The sequence below is a fragment of the Mustela nivalis genome (genome assembly GCF_964662115.1).
Source record: "Mustela nivalis genome assembly, chromosome: X".
In the NCBI taxonomy this organism is placed as follows: Eukaryota; Metazoa; Chordata; class Mammalia; order Carnivora; family Mustelidae; genus Mustela; species Mustela nivalis.
In genome coordinates, this window is record NC_139040.1 from 28,601,388 (window position 1) to 28,623,330 (window position 21,943).

The following is a 21,943-nucleotide window of genomic DNA, read 5'->3' on the forward strand; positions in this document are numbered from 1 at the left end:
ATTCCTTGGAGTTCCGCAGTACAAGGGTTGGTTAACAGTACCTGAAAGGGGCCTTTCCACAGGGTTGAAGAGAGTCTTTCTGTAGCTGTCTTTTCCAACAGATGAAATCTCTGGACTGCAAGGTATGACGCTTTAGATCTTTGTCTCCCAGGAACGCACTGTGGAAAGATTGTTCTACTAAAGCGTGGTTATTCTCAACAGAAGCAATTGGGCCTATGCAATATTTAAGTATATCTCCTTTTACCATTTGTAGATCGAAAGAAGCCCGCCATTGGCCATCCTGTGATTATCTCAAAAGGTAAGAGTTTATAGGTTCCAAAGAGATAGATCTAAAATGTAGGAAAACTAATGGCAGTGCTTTTGGTGGGATTATTGGAAGAGCCTCTACAAATTTTGCTTAACAATACCATTAGTGTGTTTGACTTGCCCTGAGGATTAAGGGTAGAAAGCACAGGAGAAATGTTGTAACAATGCCCAAACAACACAAACCTGTCGAAGCAAGTTCTCTGGTCACTATGAAGTTTGAGGGGGAATTCCCCAGGTACGGATGATTTTTTTCTAGTAGGATTTTAGCCACAAAAAAATAGCAGTCCGGTGAGAAAACATACAAACCATTATCAAGACAAATTTATATGCCTGAGATGGAGGAAGCTGAATAAAATCTATCTGCCAAACTTTGATCTATTGGGCAACTTACAGTGTCCAGAAGCAGTGCACACAGGTGTTCCCAAATTATATTTAAAGGCGGGGAGGGCAAGCAGAGTAGGCACTGTGTGGTCTTGTTAACATTTACCCCCCAGTATTGGCTCAAAGGTTTTCATTTTATCAGCAGACCAATGATTGGATACGTATCCAGTAGTCAGTACTAGGAATTTTAGAGTCTATGGCAGCACTGGATTATTATTTGGCCCAACCCAGAGTTTTCTTTTTTTTTTTTTTTTAATTGAACCAGCAGTCATTAGGTTTTCAATATTGTTTTTTCCTTTTCTGGGGCTGATGGTTGGGCATCTCTAGTCAATTTTTTTAGATTATCATTTGGGGAGGGGGAACATCCCTTTGACCATGACAGAGGTTTGGCTGTTGGTTCCTTCAAGAGCAGCATTCTTTGCAGAAATATCAACTAGGTGGTTTCCTCTGGCCTCTAAGGAATCCAGCTTAGAATGCGCAGGGACCTTAATACTGGCCAAAGCATCTGCCAATTGTATGGCATCTAGTAATTTCTGAACATAAAGGCCATTTTTAATTTTGTCCCCACTAGAAGTGAGGAAGCCTCACTGTTTCCTTAGCATTCCAAAGTCATGAGCTACTTCAAAGGCCTACCTACTGCCAGTATAGATATTTGCAGTTTTGCCCTTGGCTAAAATGCAGTCCGAGCAAGAACAGCCTGTTGGGCCAGGATAGCTGAGGGCAAAGGTGCTGCCTTAATGGCTTTTAAAAAACCTGTAATAGCATACCCAACATCATATTTACCATTTCCACCTTTAAAATAAAAACTATTGGTAAAAGTCTGCTTTATGCAAAGGAGCTTTCTGTAAGCCATCACAGGGAGTCTGACAGTCATGAAGAGTATTGTCTACAGAGAAGGAAGAATGGTGGCAAGGTTAAGATTAGTACAGCAAGAAAGTCTGGAATCCAATTTTTCACAGCAGCCAGCTAGCCTAAGAAAACCTTACAACTGGCTTCATTTTGGGAAGTTCAGGATGCCATGAGGACTGTTTGGATCTATGTGTAGCCTTTGTTCTGAGCTCAGGTGCTGCAAATATCAAACCAGAGTCTGAGCAAACTGCAGTTTCTCCATGGAAACCTTGCGTTCCTTTAAAGCTAACAGCCTAAACAGGTGGATGCTGTCCCTGCAACGCCTGAGAAGGGGATCAGAGAAACAAGTGCCTGAGTATTGTAATAAGGCAGAACTTCTAGTTAACTTTGTATCTTCTAAATCCACTTTTAAGGTTTGGGAGAAGTAGGAAGGACTTTCAGCAAAACTCTGGGGCATTACTGCCCAGGTACACTGCTCTTCTTCCCCAAAAGGCAAAGAGATAATTGACGGACCTTATCCACAGAGAAATCAATCACAGCTAAAAATCTGACGAAACAAATACAAGATGTTGAAGGGTCATCTGATTCACCGAGCTGGCAATTTTGGTTGTTGCTATCAAATTCTAGAATTATCTCCCCCTTTCAGGAGAAAAAAATTCCAATGTTATTTTTCTTTTTTTTTTTTTTTCCAATGTTATTTTTCTAAGAAATCTCAGCCCAAAAATTGAATAGGGGCAGAGGAACTAAGAAGAAAAGAATGAGTATCTCTTAAAGGAAACAAGAAGGAATTGGTTTAAAGATAGGAATGGGCTGAGGTTTACTAGCGACCCCACTACTTGAACCATTTCAGTACTTCGAGCAGGGGCTGTTTAATAACAGTGGGACTGCGCACTGAGAGCGTAGGTCTGGTGTCGACAAGGACACAAAGAGATTCATCCCCAGTCTGGAGAGTTTCTTCTCCAAGCTGGTAAAGAGGAAGAATTGGGAAAAGCCCCTGTAATTCTTTGGAGTCCTGTAGTTGGGAGTTCAGAGGGCACGGGAAAGGCTGGTTGGAGGGCTTGGTTGGAAGGCACTTGGAACACTTAGAACACTTACCTTTGGAACAATCTTTCTTCCAATGTCCAATAATGGCAGAGACCAGGAGGGGGTTGCTTTTGTTTAAGGCGCTTCCATTTGTTAGAGTTGAAAATGAAAGATTTTAGTGGTCTTCCTTGTAGCTGAATTCTCTGGGGTGTGGGTGGGCCACTTTGCTAAAATAACTGAATCTGAAGCAGACAGTTTCCCATTCCATCCTAGTCCTTTTAACCACAAGGGAAAAATCCAGATTCAGCTCTTTAATGAACACAGAATTGAAGGGTACCTGAGTGGATTTAACATCCTTAGGGAGGCCACAATTTTCCTGAAAAACAGTTTGGAGGTGACTGTAATAGTCCTGCAAAGGTTCATGGGGTTTCTGAGTGCAAGCTTCAATCTTATCCCAATCAGCAGGTTTTCGGCAAGCCCTAGGGACTGCCCAGTGAAGCTGTAAAGCAATTGCCCAGCCTGATCATATAAAAAGGCATGGGGTTGGTCTCTCATTTAAAGTTCTAAAGATGGGACGCCTGGGTGGCTCAGTCACCTTTGGCTTAAGTGTCTTAAGCACCTGCTTTCAGCTCAGCTCATGATCCCAGGGTCCTGGGATCTAGTCCCGCATGTAGCTCCTTGCTCACCTGGGAGCCTGCTTCCTCTTCTGCCTGCCGCCCTCTCCCGCGCACCTCCCCCCGCCCCGCTTGTGTGCCTGGGGCTCGCTCTCTCTCTCTCTGACAAATAAATGAAGTCTTTGAAAAATAAAGTTCTAAAGATTTTTCAGGATCATCCCAATTAGCTGTTTTCATTCAGTGCTGGTCCTGGCCTTCAACAAGCATGTGAACTGGCTCAGATACAAATCTGAGGAAGCTGATTGGTAGGTCTGAATGATTACATTAAATTCCTTGGCAAATCTATGAGGATCTTCAATAACTCCTAGAAAATCTTTCACTATGGCTCCTAGTTCAGCCTTAGTCCAGGGGACATGGGAAAGCAGGAGCTTAGCATCAGGATCCTCTTAAGAGCGTAATTTTAAAGGGGCCGGTTTTAATGGGTTCAGAGAAGGGAGAGGGGAGAGGTTCAGAGAAAAAGGTAAGTTCACTGAGAGAAGAAGAATGAGGAAGCAGAAGGTATAAAGGATGTAGAGACAAAGAGGACAGGGGAGGAAGAAAGAGGCCTGAAAAGGTTTTTTTGTCTTCTTTCAATTGTTCACCTTCATTAATTTTAAATGGTATTTTTTTTTTTAAGAGATGATTTTAGCGTCTTAGATACTCTTGGAAGCTTCAAGATATTCATTGAAATAGGTATCCCATTCAGTTCATTTTATTTTAGAGCTTCTAATTTGGTTCTAAGAAAATCAAGTTTGGGAAGATCCAACATTCCCCATAACAGCCATTGGAGTCCTAAGTAATTTTTTGTTAAGTTGGTCCAATTACTTAAAAATGCACATGAGGAGGGACCATAGTTTTAATCATAAAACTGGCTGGGGTCCCAGAAGGATGACCCTCCTGAGAGAACTTAGCAGATTGAGAACCCATTACTCAAAAGCAGAGGTTCAGGAAACAGAAGAGTACTCACGAGGAAGGACAACAGTTTCATTAAAAAAATTTTTTTAAACAGATCCAAATAAAGTCGGAGAGCTCAACCAGAAGGAGGGAGCTCAGATCCGAGAGTAGACTTACCGAACTAAAGGCAAGATGACTCACAGAAGCAGAAAGCACAAGGTACTAATGTAGGTACTTTACATGGTTCTGAGGGTCGTGACTTCCTCAGGGGTTCCTCTCCTTTGGGTCCCATCTGGGTCACCATGTAATGCTGACCTTAAAAAGCAAAAGAGCCAGTTATTCTACCAGCAAAATGACTTCATAAGGGAATAGAGAGGAACTGAAACTCAAGATAGGAAAACTACGGTGAACCAGGGGCAAATCCAGAAAACTGAGGAGAGGGGCTTGCTTTTAGGAGGGGAAAGGAAGAAGCTAGGAGGAGAAGCTGTTTTGCTGAGTTCTCACTGGCTGGATTGTTGCTGGGCCATGAGAAATTCTTCCTCCTGCTGGGGCGTTACAAGGTAAGCGGCTTCCTCTTGGGGAATGCGAAATATGCTTCTTACAAGCAAGCAGTAATTCACGAGAGCTCCCCCTTCAGGGCTTCCCGACTCAATTTTTAAACTGTTTTTGAAATTTACTCTTTATTTATTTGAGAGCGAGCGAGAGAGATCAAGCACATATGGCTTGTAGGGGCATGTAGGGGCAGATGGGGAGGGAGAGAATCTCAAGGAGACTCCCCACTGAGCATGGAGCCCAGTGCAAGGCTCAATCTCACAACCCTGAGATCAGGATCTGAGCCGAAATCACAAGTGGGTTGCTTTACCGACTGAGCCACCTCCTGACTCCATTTTAAATGAGGTTTCCTTTATTTTCACATTTCCCACTTTACAGCCTCTGGACTTTTCCCAAGTCCTTCCTCGCAATCAAAATGTACCTGTTTATTCCCTCTTTACTTGATGCCAGTGATATAATTCAGGGTTAAGGCATACTAATATTTTGTGGATTTTGTTTCCCACATGCCCCACATAAGAGTTTCAAGAAATGTATTATGAAGAATATTAAATTAACAAAATATTTAGGGACCTAGTATGAACCTGGCATTGGCCTAGATCCTATAGCACTGTATCAAAGAACAGAAAAATTGCCATGGGGCGCCTGGGTGGCTCAGTTGGTTAAATGTCAGACTCTTGATTTTGGCTCAGGTGGTGACCTCAGGGTTGTGAGATTGAGCACCACATGAGACTCCGTGCTCCATGCTGTCTACTTCTCTCCCTCTCTCTCTCCCTCTGCCCCACCCCCTGCTCACACACTTGCACACTCACCCTCATAAATAAAATCTTCTAAAAATACTTTATAAAGAAAGAAAAATTGCCACACTGGATCTATCCAGCCTACTACCCAGTACTACAAAGGACACGCTCTGGAAAAAACAGAGATGGGGCACCCAGGTGGTTCAGTCGGTTAAGTGTCTGCCTTTGGCTCAGGTCATGATTCCAAGGTCCTAGGTTTGAGAACCACGCCAGGCTCCACGTTCAGTGGGAGAATCTGTTCCCCCTCCACCCTCTCCCTGCTTATGTGTGCATGCGTGCTCTCTCTCTCTCTCTCTGAAATAAATAAATAAATAATTTTTTTTTAAAGAAAGAAAAAACAGAGATGGAACATTCAAACAACCTTTCTGGCAGGCTTTTTAGACAAACACAGAAAAGGCTTTAAAAATTTACACACTCTGACCTATAATTTTACTCCTAAGAATTTATGCTAAGGAAGTAATAAGAGATACTTCAAAGATGCAAGTGCAATGATGTGTATTACAACATTTTTTATAATACTGAAACAATCTAAATATCCAAAATAGATGGCAAGGTAAATAATTTATTCTGTATTCGTATGATAGAACGTTGTGTACATTAAATTCCTATTAACACAAGATTCTTTGGCGACAAGAAAAATCTATTGCTGATTGTGAAAATTTTTTTTAAAGATTTTATTTATTTATTTAACAGACAGAGATCAGAAGTAGGCAGAGAGGCAGGCAGAGAGAGAGAGGAGGGAAGCAGGCTCCCCGCTGAGCAGAGAACCCGAAGCGGGGCTTGATCCCAGGACCCTGGGACCATGACCCGAGCTGAAGGCAGAGGCTCAACCCACTGAGCCACCCAGGCACCCCTGATTGTGAAAATTTTTGTTTTAATTTTATGCATAGACAAAGACTGAAAAGATTTACCTTAAATGTTGAAAATAATGTTTGTATCAAAATGATAGGAATATGAATGACCTTTTTTAAGCTAAATGTTCTAAATTTCCACAAGAAACATTCTTTTTTAATTGGGAAAAAACAATGCAATTGTCTATTTTTAAATGGAATATTCCCTGAGAAGGACTACTTGTCTTCCTTAAAACATCAAAGAGTAATAATATTCCCAGCTTCCCTAATGTAGCCATTTATAGTTTTTCATTTGTAAATGTGTTTAACAGTTTTAATCCTTTTCACTTCTGCTAACTTGTGCTATTATTTTTTTTGAAATAATTATACATTCAACAAAGGTTACAAGGAATGTAGAGAGAAGTCCCATGCACTGTTTCCTCAGTAGCCCCAATGTTAGCATCTTATACAACTCTAGCGCAATATCAAAACCAAGAAATTGACATTGGTACAATCCTCAGTGCTTATTCAGATTTCACCAGTTATACATGTACTCGTTTGTGTCTGGGTGTTGTGTGTGGGTGAGTGTTTAGCTCTATATAATTCTATCAGATGTATAGCCTTGCATAACAACCACCACAATCAAGATCTAGAACATTTTCATCACAACAAGAATCCCTCATGTTGTACTTTTTAAAAGATTTTATTTATTTGAGAGGGAATGAGTGGAGGAGGAGCAGATGGAGAGGGACAAGCAAACTCGGCGCTGAGCGTGGAGTCCAACATAGGGCTTGATCCCATGACCCCGAGATCATGACCCAAGCCAAAATCAAGAGTCAAATGCAAAATTTTTAAAAACCAGTATTTTTCCTTATATTAACTGGTACAACTCCTTGCTATCCTTTCTATATTTTTTGCCTGCATCTTTTGATCACCTCTTCATCTGATACCACTTTTGTACTATAATGAGAGAACAGGGAAATAATTTAGTATTTCCCAAGAGTACAGAAAAGTTTTTTCTTGGTTTCCCAACCCATCACTGATTAATGTCACATATATATTCTGGGTTGTCAAATTTGGGAAAACCTCTATCGAATTTGGGAAAACCTCTATATCATTTCTTGTCTATATAAGCTGTAAGATTTTGGGCTATGTCAAGTTTTTTATATAATGACTAATCTTAGATAAGCTTTAGACTTACTGGTTTAAAAGTGTTCCCTCAAGTCATTTCTACACTGGTACAGCACCCATAACTTAAATATATGCAGAAGTGATAGGAAACTACATAAATATATCCTGCTAACCCCAAATAAATATATTTGAAATGCAATTTCTCTTTGGTTGGATCCCCAAAAGAACAGTTCCAGTAGAAGGGCACCTGGGTGGCTCAGCTAAGCACCTGCCTTTGGATCAGGTCATGTTCTCCACATCCTGAGATCCAGCCCTACATTGGGCTCCCTGCTGCAGGGAGTCTGCTTCTCTCTCTCTCTCCCTCTCTCCTTCTGCCCCTCCTCCCTGTTCATTATCTTTCTCATAAATAAATAAATAAAAATCTTTAAAAAAATAGCTCCAGTAAAAACAGAACTCTCCACAGAAAGCAAACAAAGGCAGAAAATATAAAAGGAGCAAAAGTGTTTTCTGGGTTGGATGAAGATAGACAACACTTATTTTTAATACTTCTTGTGTCTTCACAAGTAGATTTAAAGTTAATAAAAGTATTCCCCTCTCATATACATTTAAAGTAGTCTAATGTTGTGAATTCCCTTGACAGAATTGGGAAAACCATGTCCCAGAAGAATAAAGCCTCAGAGGAAACCTGCTGGAGCTAATCTGTGGCAGGAAAGCCTTCCCCACCACTGAATTCTTTTTTTTTTTTTTTTTAAAGATTTTATTTATTTATTTGACAGAGAGAAATCACAAGTAGGTGGAGAGGCAGGCAGAGAGAGAGAGAGAGGGAAGCAGGCTCCCTGCCGAGCAGAGAGCCCGATGCGGGACTCGATCCCAGGACCCTGAGATCATGACCTGAGCCGAAGGCAGCGGCTTAACCCACTGAGCCACCCAGGCGCCCCGCCACCACTGAATTCTAAACGTGCTCCGTGGCAAAGGCTTCTGAAAGGAGGACAGCTAAGACAGAAATCCTAAGGAAAAGACGGGATGGATTTAGCCACACTAAACTTAAAAACATCCATGATATTTATTTATTTATTTGACATGAGGTTAAAACAAAACCAAACACTAAAAAAAAACCCCTACGGGAAAAAAGTACTTGTTATTCATATTACAAAGGAGAGCACCAATACAGAAATCAATTAAAAATTTTAAAGCATGAGGAATCCAACAGAAAAACTGGCAAAGAACATGAACAGTCCATTCACAAAGAAAGAAATACGCAAAGGCAAACATTGAAACAACTGCCAAGGAGTTAGAAAAACCAATCCCTCTCACCCTTCTGTTGGGAATATAAATTAGTTCACCTTTATACAAGGCTACTTGACAATATAAAAATGACACTAACACTTATAAGAAGCTTGCTCTTTGCTAAGTACTCTGTGAAGTGCTTTGCACTGATTAAGTTATTCAATTCTCACTCAGCTTTATTGATATTCAATGTGCATTATTTGAAATAATGAAAACTCTAGACTCCTCAAACCCCCAACAATAGGGTTTGGTTAAATAGATCATGGAACCTCTCTCTATACAACAGGACTGAAATGATCTGTATTTACCACATGAAAAGCTCTCAAAATATAGTTTGCTTTTTTTCAAAGATTTTATTTATTTATTTGACAGACAGAGATCACAAGTAGGCAGAGAGGTAGGCAGAGAGAGAGAGGAGGAAGCAGGCTCCCCGCTGAGCAGAGAGCCTGATGCGGGGCTCAATCCCAGGACCCTGGGATCATGACCCAAGCCGAAGGCAGAGGCTTTAACCCACTGAGCCACCCGCGCACCCTAGTTAAGTTTTTTTTTTAAAGACTACAGAAGAGAATGTATGATATACCATTTCCATTGTACAAAAACTGCATGAATAAATACCTATCTACATATGGATATGTATGTAGAAAAATCTTGGGGAGGAGCACCGGGGTGGCTCAGACAGTTAAGCATCTACCTTTGGCTCAGGTCGTGATCCCAGGGTCCTGGAATAGAGACCCACAGTGGGCTCCCTGCTCAGCGGGGAGCCTGCTTCTCCCTCTCCCTCTGCTGCTCCCCTTCCCTGTGCTCTCTCTCTCAAATAAATAAAATCTTTTAAAAAAAATCTTGGGGACATATAGCAAAATGATGACAACGGTTATTTCCAGGTGGTGGGATTTTAGATGATCTTGATTTTCTGCCTTACAACTTTTCCATGAATGCCTTCTTCAGTTTTGCTATCACTATTCCTGGGCAGCAGGGGTAAGACGGGCTTGAGGGGCACACGACCTGTGGTATCCTACACAGCTCCATCCTTACAGAAGCCCATGTTTTGTTTAATATTCTACTGTCACGATTTTGAAATTCTGAATAATTCATGAATAAGAGGGCCCACATTTTCAGTTTGCACGGGCTCCTGCAGATTCTGTAGTGGGTCCTGTCAGGAGTACACCTTGCCTCTTCAGCTGTCAGCCTGAAGTGTGGGATCCTGCAACTGTCACCACTCTGAGAACTTGCTGTTTTCATTTTCCTTCCCTCACACAGAAAGGAAAACCTCTCGACAAGGAGGCTTTGGACTCATTTTTTCCACCATCGGCTGATTGATCAACCCTCTCCCTGGACAAGGAAAGCCTCTGAGGACAGACTATTTTTCTTCCCTATTAGATTTTAGCTTTACACTCTCTCCCAGCCCCCAACGGGATGGATCATGGGCGTCCCTTACAACATCTGCCTATACCTTCCAAAATGCCAATCCTGGCAGGGGAAAAACTTGTTCTTCGGAGTAACACACTCAATCACAGCAACTACTCTAGCGTCAAACACATATGCGTTCATTACCTATGTATATTGTCTTTAGGTCATTCAGTAATGAGCCCGTGATTGTGGCCATGAGATTTCCTTATAGTTTATTCCCATCAACTAAGCTTTTCATTGTCACCAACAGTTTCATCTCCACTTGGAGATTTCACTGTGCATGCCTTAGATATTTTGTGAAGATTTATCTTTTGAAAAACTAGCTACCGGGGCTCCTGGGTGGCTCAGTGCGTTAAAGCCTCTGCCTTTGGCTCGATCCTGGGATCGAGCCCTGCATCAGGCTCTCTGCTCAGCGGGGAGCCTGCTCCTCCTCTCTCTCTGTCTGCCTCTCTGCCTACTTGTGATCTCTGTCTGTCAAATAAATAAATAAAATCTTGAAAAAAAAAAAAAGAAAAAAGAAAAACTAGCTACACCCCATCCCTAAGAAATCATGCTTTTGAAATGTCAAAATAATATCCTTAACCTCCTTTATCTTTACCTTTGTTTCCTATTTCTAAGGCAGCATCTACTCAGAAGAGGGTCACAGTCCACTAGTGACTCAATTCCCTTTAAAACAGTGATTGTGACATCTCATCAAAAGTTTCATGGGGGGACGCCTGGGTGGCTCAGTTGGTTAAGCAGCTGCCTTCGGCTCAGGTCATGATCCCAGCGTCCTGGGATCGAGTCCCACATCGGCTCCTTGCTCAGCAGGGAGCCTGCTTCTCCCTCTGCCTCTGCCTGCCTCTATCTGCCTGTGCTCGCTTTCTCCCTCTCTCTCTGATAAATAAATAAAATCTCTAAAAAAAAAAAAGTTTCATGGGGTCGGGGCGCCTGGGTGGCTCAGTGGGTTAAAGCCTCTGCCTTCGGCTCAGGTCATGATCCCAGCATCCTGGGATCAAGCCCCGCATCGGGCTCTCTGCTCTGAGGGGAGCCTGATTCCTCCTCTCTCTCTGCCTGCCTCTCTGCCTACTTGTGATCTCTGCCTGTCAAATAAATAAAATCTTAAAAAAAAAAAAGTTTCATGGGGTCAACTTATATTACATCCACCAAATATTTTATCTGCATGCTACTTAATCCTTCAAATAAATCCAGTTAACTAGATAAGCATTATAGAAATCACATCTCCTCTAAGAAATTCTTTTGGTCCAAATATCTTCTACTAGCTTTTCTGACAGGAAAGTCAAAATTCCCAGTTCTTGAGTCACCTCTGTTGTGCCACACTTACCACATAAACTAAAAAAAAAAAATCCAATTTTGGATATTTCCAAATACACATAAAAGTATAAGGAATGATGCAATTAAGTTCCAGGTATCCATTACTCATCTTCAGCAATTACATTCTGCCAATCTCAATCATCACTTTTTAATTTCGTTTCTTGATTTAGAGGAAATTTTGAGCATTGGCTTCTCACTAGGAATACAGCCAAATTCATAGTCTCACTTGAAATAAAGCTGTCACCTCAGTAGCAGTTATCTAGTCAGAATCTAAACGCATTCCCCCTTCCCAGATTCCCCATCTCTAACCAACCTGCTCCCCAACTCTCGCTCTTCCCACCCCTAAGCCGCAACTGGCATTTGTCCCAGCTAACTGATCTAATGATCTAATCCTTTCTCCTTTCAACTATGGGAACACGGGACAGGGAGACTTAGAGAACACATTTGTTCAGCATTCTGCAGAAGAGGCAAAATTGCCTTCTGACCCATGCATTCCAGGGCAATTCCGTTTCACTTCTTCACCTTCTGGAGAGGTGAGCAAATAACAGCTTTAGAACAAAAAAATATATTTTTGGAGCTTTTGTTCAGAGATCTGTTTAGGGGCGCCTGAGTGGCTCAGTTGGTTGAGCTTTCCACTCTTGGTTTCGGCTCAGGACATGATGTCACAGGTCCTTAGAAGGACCCCCATTGGGCTCTGTGCTCAGCGGGGAGTCTGCTTGAAGAGTCTCTCCCTCTGCCCCTCCCCCAACTTGTGCACACAGGGATGCAGGTGCTCTCGAATAAATACATTTTTTAAAAAGATCTGTTTAAAAGTATGCTATGTCTATGCATGAGAAAGTGGGTATTAAGCAAAGAAGGCAAGAAGAGCAAGGTTCAGAGGGAATAAGATGGAGAATTAAGTTATGGGTCTCGCAAAAGGAAGCAATACTTCTGGGCTGCCTCTGACACTTGATCTCCTTTATCTTCCCAACAATTTCAGGTACAACTGAATTCCCATTTTACATATGAGGAAACTGAGGAAACTCAAAACGTCAGAAATCCTGTGGCTCCAGGCACCCAGTCTGTGAATGCTGGAGGAGGAATTCAATCGTATGTGACTCCAAAGTCGTGCTCTTTCTCCCTAAGCAGTGGGCTTGGGAGCACTGGGCAGTGGCACAGGACATTTGTCAGGGTCCCCAGGACAATCTCTTTTGAGGGCTTAGCCTGCAAACAAATGCCACTTTGTAATGAGACTTTCTCTCTTTCTCACCAGATGGTCCCCTAAATTAGTTGAAGCCTGTGGGCCTTAAATATAAAATAGGCGGATGCATGTTGATTATAATACTGCAGCTTGGTTTTCATCGCAAGTGTTAGGCTTAAAATGTAAGAATGTGATTGACTTATAGCATTTTCTTTTTAAAGGATGAAAGTTCCTTGCGTTTGATCAACCCAGCACCTGGAAGCCTGGCTGCTGCTCTCCATAACACAGAGAACGACACCCAGGCAGGCGCCCAAAAGCAAGGGTACCATAGCCATCTGCCTAGGACAGGCCTGAGCCACACGACTTTGACCCAATCCACACTGCTGATGTTGCCCCTTGGAGGCCCATGGGAGGCAGTTTGTGCTCTTCCTCCCTTGGCCAGACTAGGCGAGTTTGTGTTTCCTCCAGAAGCCCCCGGCTTGCTACAATATTATCCACCCAGATCCTTCTTTGCCATCAGCATTTACCTGACCCTGCCTGGATCTAGAAGCTGATCCATCTGGACTGGACATCCGCCCCTTTCTTCTCCACTGAGCTGGAGGGGAAAAAGGCAGCTTTAAAACCTGCTTCTCTTTTACTCACACTTAGTATGCCTGTTTTGTCTGGATGTAAAGGCCCACTCACCTACAGCTAGGAAAAATTCTGCTCTCCTATCTAACTTTGGAACTGAGAAATCAGTCTTTGTTCAGACACGCTTCTCTACAAAGCCCGGCAGCTGGGGAGGAGTGGTGGCAGCAGAGAGGCTGCGGGAGCCAGGAAGGGAGAGGAGGGAGGCAATGGCGAGCGGAGAGGAGCAGTCGCCTCAGGGAAGGGAGACAGTTATCACAGGGTCCAGCAGGCAGCAGTAAGGGAGATGGCTCACGATTCAGGAAGAAGGGAGAAGGGGCTAAGTACCAAGCACTATGCTAGATGCTTTACATATACCAAGGAAGGTGGGACCGGAAATGAGGAGAAATTTTTGAACGCTAGGACACGGATTTAGGCAAGAAGTAATGAAGGACTTAGGAGAATGATAGCAGTTTGAATGGAAAAGAAAGAAGAAATAGGATTCACTGTGAGAGGAGTTTCAGCCTAACTTACCGGTTCACTGGGTGCAGAGGTCAGGGAAGAGGAAACCAAGAGAGCTTTGGGTTTTCATAATAAGTGACTGGGAAGATAGGGGACATTAATAGGAAAATGATGGTCAGGAGATAGATGTAGACGAGGTTGATCAATTTGGTTTGGGACCTATCTAATCTTTAAAAAAAAATTTTAAAGGTTTTATTTGAGAGAGAGAGAGAGAGAATGAGAGAGTGGGAGGAGGGGCAAAGGGGAAGGGAGACAGAGAGGGAAAGAATCTCAGACTCTGAGATAAGTGTGGCTCCCAACAGGAGGCTCGATCCCACAATCCTCAGATCATGAGATGAGCTAAAACCAAGAGTCTGACGCTCAACCGACTAAGCCACCCAGGTGCCCCTTGAAATTTTTTTTTTAAAGAGTTTATTTATTCATTTGACAGACAGAAATCACAAGTAGGCAGAGAGGCAGGCAGAGAGAGGGGGCAGGGAAGCAGGCTCCCCGCTGAGCAGAGAACTGATCCCACAATCCTGAGATCAGGACCTGAGCTAAAGGCAGAGGCTTTAACCCACTGAGCTACCCAGGTGCCCCTGAAATTTTTTATAATACAAATTTTCAAACATAGAGAAAAATTAAGGAAATAGGATAGTGAAGTCCCATATACCCATTACCTAGCTCGACAATTATCAATTTATGGCCAATCTTGTTTTACCAATACCCTTACCTATTCCTCCTTTCCCCAACAAGATTATGTTGAAATAAATCTCAGATACATGATACCATCCATAAACACTTCAGTATGTATTTCTAAAAGATATTCTTAACATAGAAACATAGAATTATCTTACCTAAAAGAAATTAATCATCAAATACTTAATGTCATCGATAAGTATCCAAATTTCCTCTCCTTGTTTATTTATAATTGATTGGCTAAAATCAGAATCCAGATAAACAAGACCCACTGAGTGTAAGATTCTGTCTAAAACTGCCATGTAGACATATCAAACAGGCAACTAAAATTTCAGGTCCAAAACTCAAATGAAGAGGTAGAGGTCAGGGATACAGATTTAGAAATCATCTTCCCAGAGGGATGATGAAGCTATTTGAATAAATGAAGCTGAGTAGATACCATAGAAGGAGAATATAGCAATAAGAATGGCTCAAGGATAAAGCCTTGGGGAACAACTACATTCAGGAAGAAAAGAGCCCCCTGGGATGGGGATGGGAGTAGTTTGAGAAAGAAGTGAAAAGCTGAAAAAGAAAACAAGATAGTGATGTCACCGGAGCCAAGAAATGAAAGCATTACACAGAGGGAGAACTACGTAATTGTGCTCGCTTCATGTTTTCCATCAAAAGAGTCTTGGGCTGGAGCACCTGGGTGGCTCAGATGGTTAAGCACCTGCCTTCAGCCCAGGTCATGATCCCAGGGTCCTGGGATCCGTCCCCATGTAGGGCTCCCTGCTCAGTGCAGAGCCTACTTCTCGCCCTCCCTCTGCCATTCCCTCCACTTGTCCTCTCTGGCTCTCTCTCTGTCAAATAAATAAATTTTATATATATATATATATATATATATATATATATATATATATATATATATATATATATTTTTTTTTTTTTAAGTCTTGGGCTAAATCTCAGTCCCTGCTCTACTGTGTGACTTTTTAGCTGTGCTATACATTAAGCAAATCATCTGTAAACCTAACATTCTTCGAATGTAAAAAACAGGTAAGACCAGTCCTTCCCATTAAAAGGCTGTGTAAGGATCAAATGAGAAAGGGATCCATGTGAAGAAGGCCTTTTTTACTGCAAAGTATTGGACAAATATGAGAGGCTATTCACTCAATACATCTTTACTGTTTTTATTAATGTGAAAATATACCTTAACTGCTGAAGGGAAGGTTAAGTTTCTAATATTAAAAAATGCTGAATTCCAAAGGCCATAATTCTTCTAGAGTCTCATACTAGCTAGCTCTTATGAGCATCTACTGTCTACTGGGCACTGTTCTAAATCCTCCAAATAGCGACAGGGGCACCTGGGTGGCTCCGTCAATTAAGAGTCTGCCTTCAGCTAGGGTAATGATCTCAGGTCCTGGGATCTAGCCCCACATCTAGCTCTCTACCCACCAGGGAGTCTGCTTCTCCCTCTACCTCTGCCCCCTCCCACTGCCCCTGCTCATGTTCACTCTCTTTCTCAAATAAATAAAACCTTTTAAAAAATAAAATATATCCTCCACATACCTTAACTCATTTGAGCCCCTCAAAATCATTTGAGATAGGTACTATTATGGGTCTTGTTTTACAGATGCTGAAGCTGAAGCTGAGAGGAGTGAACTAACTTGCCCCAGGTCACACAGCTCGAAAACCGGTGAGCCAAAGCTCAAGCCAAGTCTTTCCTATGCCCAAAACTGACCTCTTAGTCACTACACCAAAGTTCCTGTTAAAAATATGTCTTGAAAGGGGCGCCTGGGTGGCTCAGTAAGTTAAGCATCTGCCCTTGGCTCAAGTCATGATCCCAGGGTCCTAGGACTGAGTCCCACATCAGGCTCCTTGCTCAACAGAGTCTGCTTCTCCCTCTGCCCGTTGATCCCCCTGCTTGTGAGCTCTCTCTGACAAATAAATAATTTTTTTTTAAAAAGAAATTAGTCCTTTAAAAAAGAGGTACGCATTGAGAGGCACCTGGCTCAGTCCTTGGAACATGCAACTCTTGATCTCAGGGTCCTGAGTTCAAGCCCCACAATGGACTTAGAGTTTAAAAATTTTTAAATTAAAAAACAGTGGAGGGGCGCCTGGGTGGCTCAGTGGGTTAAGCCGCTGCCTTCGGCTCAGGTCATGATCTCAGGGTCCTGGGATCGAGTCCCGCATCGGGCTCTCTGCTCAGCAGGGAGCCTGCTTCCTTCTCTCTCTCTCTGCCTGCCTCTCAGTGTACTTGTAATTTCTCTCTGTCAAATAAATAAATAAAATCTTTTAAAAAAAAAGGTGGAAAAATATGCTTTGGAAAATTAGAAGATCGCCATATTATAACCCTAATGATTTACAGATCTAGGCATCAAGCATCAATGCAGCTATTATCACAGAAACAACCAGACATTATATGGCTCCTGAAGTAAGCACACATTCACCAACTATGAAGTTAATTTTGCCCCCTATCACACCCCAAATGGAACTTGAATCAAACAAAGCTTTTATTTTTTTAATTTTTTTTAAAGATTTTATTCATTTATTTGACAGAGAGAGAGATCACAAGTAGGTAGAGAGGCAGGCAGAAGGAGAGGGAGAAGAAGGCTCTCCGCTGAGAAGGGACCCGGATGTGGGGCTCGATCCCAGGACCCTGAGATCACGACATGAGCCAAAGGCAGAGGCTTAACCCACTGAGCCACCCAGGCGCCCCCAAACAAAGCTTTTACATTAGGGTCACAGTTGCCAGATAAAATTTAGGACACCAAATTAAAGTTGCATTTCAGATAAACAACAAATAATTTTCTTAGTATAAGCATGTTCTGTGCAATATTTAATATGTCCCATGCATTATACTTGGAGCATACTTTTACAAAAAAGTATTCATTGTTCATCTGAAATTCAATTTTAACCTAGTACCCTGTGTTTCTATTTGCTAAATATGGCAATCCTACTTTATTGTTTTTTAAAGATTTTATTCACAGATTTGAGAGAGAGAGAGAGAGAGAGCGAGAGCGCACATGAGCAGGGGGGAGAGGCAGAGGAAGAGGGAGAAGCAGACACCCTACTGAGCAAGAAGCCTGATTCAGGGCTTGATCCCAGCCAAAGGCAGACGCTCAACTGACTGAGCCACCCAAGTGCCCTGGAAATCCTACCCATTTATAAGAAACACAAAGGACTGAGAAACATACTAATTTGAATACTCACTAGATGTTTGATTACATTAAAAATCATTAATTTTTCAGTTGTCTAGTTATATTGTGAGTTTTTTTTTAAAGATTTTATTTATTTATTTGACAGACAGAGATCACAAGTAGGCAGAGAGGCAGGCAGAGAGAGAGGAAGGGAAGCAGGCTCCCCGCTGAGCAGAGAGCCCGATGCGGGGCTCGATCCCAGGACCCTGAGATTATGACCTGAGCCGAAGGCAGAGGCTTAACCCACTGAGCCACCCAGGCACCCCAATTGTGAGTTTTTTTTTTTTAAAGAAGCTATCTTTTACAGATACACATTGAAATGTCTGTGGTTGAAATCATATGATGTCCTAAAGGTCCTTCACAGTAATTTGGAAGGGAGGGAAGGGGATGAGATATAGATGTAACAAGACTGGCCGTGAACTCATGATGTTGAAGCTTCCTCAAAAGTACATTTGATTTCACTACACTCTTCTATTTCTGTGTGTGTTTAAAATTTCCCATAATAAAAAAGTTTTTAAATGAAGCAATACCTAGCACAGTGACTGACATACTGTAAATACTTAATATGTATCTGTTGGCAGGCAAATGGTTTTTTTTTTTTTTTTTTAAGAAAGCTCTCAGATGGCCATCAAATGGAAAAACATTCTGGAAATGAGATTACAAGCATGAATATGCCTGAAAACACAAATGAGATTCATTTAGGGACCAAACTATACTCAAATGGAAACAATAATTAATTTGCCCAGACAAGGGAATTTGTTTATTGAAGATGAACAGTTGTGAAAGTGTGGGAAGAAGAGGTATGTATTACAGGAAATTAATTTGGGTAAACACATAAGACATATTTAACCCTCCAAAAAGATGCTATGTGGAAAACAATCCACCTTGGGTTTTCTTCAATATGACATATTCCAGTGAACTGTGTAGAAAGTCATATTAATTTCCCAAAGGCCTTTGGACAGATTTTGAAAATCTGAGTGCTCACATGCAAATAAATTGCCATTACTAGAAATTAATGACTTCTCATGCTAAATAATGCATGCACTTGACAGGATGTCTTTATCAAAAATGCAGTATTGTCAGTTTTAAATGCAGTCTTGCTTCAAGTGCTGGGTACATGGGGACAACCAAATTCGAAAGCAATCTTCTGCACAAGGTGTAGGCTAATGTGTTTAGTGAAGTGTTTAGTGTAGGTAAGTGAAATAAGCTGTTTGTCTTATGCTTAATATCCCTCTATATTGATACATTATAATTAATTCAACCATTTCTCTTATTGATGGATGTTTCCTACCTCTGCTACTATAGACAACAATGCATTTACCCTTCTACATTTAGCCTTACATTCTGGTGCTTTAATTTCTGGGAGAGAGATTATAAGAAGTAGGTTGGCTGGGCCAAGAGTATAAATATTCTTAATTTTAATAGATACTAATTGCATGTATTTCTAAATTAGGGCTACAAATGTGCAGTGGTGTTCTAAAAATGCAATCACCAAGGGCACCTGGGTGGCACGGTTGGTTAAGCGTCTGATTCTTGGTTTCTGCTCAGGTCATGATCTCAGGTCCTGAGATCAAGCCCTGTGTTGTGCTTCATACTCAGTGTCTGCTTGAAATTCTCTTCTCCCTTTGCCTCCCCCCACCCCCGCCACAAGCTGGCCCGTGTTCTCAATTTCTTTCTCAAATAAATAAATCTTTATTTTAAATAATCGGTAATTGGATTTTAAATTATTTAACTACAAGCCAATCATCTTACTAACTTCACTACAAATGCTAAGTAAATTTCAGCTCTGCTTTAAGTAAAGAACTGGGTTCTCTGACAACTTCCCATTAACAGTGCCTTTGGTGTTAGAAATTCCATGGTTTATTCTATTTCAGAGCATACTGTATCAGTACTTCCAGTCTGGTATATCTTCCTGCATCAGGAAGTGGCATTTTATTTTATTTTTAAGATTTTATCTATTTTTTTTGACAGCAAGAGTGGTAACACAAGCAGGAGTGGGAGAAGGAGAACAGGCTTCCCACTGAGCAGGGAGCCTGATGTGGGGCTCAGTACGGGGCTCAATCGCAGGACCCTAAGATCATGACCTGAGCCAAAGGCAGAGGCTTAAGGACTGAGCTACCCAGGCGCCCCAGGAAGTGGCATTTTAAATTGTAACCTTGTCAGTCTCTGAATTCTGTGTGCCATTTCAATCTCTCCCTTCTTGGTCCTTTTTTTGCAAGGACAGACTGGTTCTCTGCACTCTTTAAGAAGGTACTTTTTTAGGGACACCTGGATGGCTCAGTGGTTAAGCATTTGCCTTCAGCTCAGTTCATGATCCCAGGGTCCTGGGATCGAGCCCCCACCCCACCCCCACAGTTGAGCCCCATGTCGGGCTCCCTGCTCAAGGGAGAGCCTGCATCTCCCTCTCCCTCTGCTCCTCCCCCTGCTTGTGTTCTGTCAAATAAATAAATAAAATATTTTTTAAAAGAAAATAATAAAATAAGAAGGTATTTTTTTTAAAGATTTATTTATTTTAGACAGAGTGCAGTGAGGAGGGGCAGAAGGAGAGAACCTCCAGCAGACTCCCCACTGAGCACAGAGCCCAAGGAGAAACTCAATCTCACTGACCCTGAAACCATGCCCTGAGAGGAAACCAAGAGTCTGATGCTCAACCGACTGAGCCACCAGGCACCCCACAAAAGGTATTTTCATTAGTAACTTCCCCTCTTCTATTTTTTGTCCCTATAATCTTGAAGATCCCTTTAATGGCTCTTCTTCCAATTAAAAAGTAACAATTGCTTGTTAGAACCAGTGAAACAATTCAATATGAGGATGTATAAAGACAAAGCTCATCACCTCCACCTCAATATAATCAGTATTAACAGCCTGCTGAGTCTTCCACAACTTTCCCTGCTCATACAAACAGATCACATATACAAAATTTTGTTTACACCAAAGTATAATCATACTATACACACTGTTCTGCAACTTGTTTCACTCAACTATGTACATATACACACACACATATATATATTTATATATGTGACAATATCTAGTACTTAACAAAATATAGTGGAGATACTCCAGTCTTAGATTCCTTTCCAGTTCTAAAATTTGCTTTTGTGTTCCTTCAGAGAGCATACTACCACTATAATTATTTGTAATGAATTTCTCAATGTCTTTCTTCCCTGCTAGACTGAGAACTCTATGAAGGCAGGGGGCCAATTTTGTTTGCCTCTCTATCTCCAGAATTTAGGATAGTGCTGCCAGGAGAGTAATTGCCTAAAATCTATTTGTTCATTGTTTCAGTGCTTCCTGAAACCTCAGTCTACTTAAACTGGGTCATGGTCAATACTCAAACATTTATCTTTAAGAACTCAAGCCCGAGGAAAGCCACCACTCAGTGTTATTTGGATGGAAACTAGTGACGGTACATTTTAAATATTTGGGGAAATTTGTGTTTTTTAGCAAAAAAAAAAAAGCGAATTTTAAAAGATCACGTGTTTAACAGAGAGTTCTGCACTTATAATTAGGAAAGCTGGATTCTAGTCCCACTTCCAACATAAATTACCGTGTGGCCTTTAAGAAGTTCCTTTCCTTTCTGGTCCTGGGGTCCTCATCTGTAGCTCTAACATTCATTAATTCCACAAATATGTACTGTCTATTGCGCGCTGACACTAGGCTAGGTGCTAGTGATACAGGGTTAAATACTAATAACAGCCAACATTTAATGAATGCTTACTCTGTGCTTGGTCTTGCACTAATGGGAGTCCTATGCACTCTCATTTACCTCCTACGAACACTACCGTGATAGTTTCTGTACTTTACAAAGGAGGGAACTGAGGTATAGCGAGGTGAAGTAACTTTCCCAGCATACCAAAGGACGCGGTGAAGACAGGATTGGATTCCAGTCAGTGGGGCTTCAGATGCCATTCCAATAACCACAGAAAATCCTTGCCCTCGTAATTCGAGAAATATTTCAGTGGCCTGCATTTTGGTTCCAGCCCAGAAATACTGGGTGGCGCACCCTTCTCATCGATATGACGGTGCAACGATGCAGTAGCATATTACAGAAACCACTGAGAAACCTGAAACAAGCGCTGCAAGCATCAACGCTCTACCTCGCTCTCGCGGTTTCCACGCCGAGAAGGTGAAGAGGTGGGCGGTGTCAGCGGGTCGTACGCACGCACGCCTCTGCGGCATCCCATTGGATACAGGCAAGCGTACGGGTCACGCCGGCAAGACGCGCTGCTCTGAACTCAGCAGGAAGCGGGGAGTAAGGGAGCGCGGTGTGCGGACGGGCCCCTCCGACGTCAGCACGGGCAGGCGGCTTAGCCAGGCGGTGAGTTCGTTTGCCCCGCCTCGCTCCCGCGCG

The 21,943-nt window shown here is 42.1% G+C and overlaps 1 long non-coding RNA gene across 2 annotated transcripts in view; it reads right to left on the reverse strand.

Moving 5' to 3' along the window:
• The window catches only part of LOC309855736, an 89,644-nt gene extending 67,840 nt beyond the window's left edge, over positions 1-21,804 (reverse strand). Inside the window, exons 1-3 of one of the 2 annotated variants that reach the window (XR_014306966.1) lie at positions 21,690-21,804; positions 4,284-4,421; positions 42-158 (exon numbers count right to left, since the gene is read on the reverse strand). This is a non-coding gene — a long non-coding RNA (uncharacterized lncRNA). Of the gene's footprint in view, positions 1-41; positions 159-4,283; positions 4,422-21,445; positions 21,625-21,689 lie in introns of those variants that run through there. The other variant, XR_014306967.1, reaches the window with a different exon arrangement.
• Between the last annotated feature and the right edge of the window lie 139 nt (positions 21,805-21,943).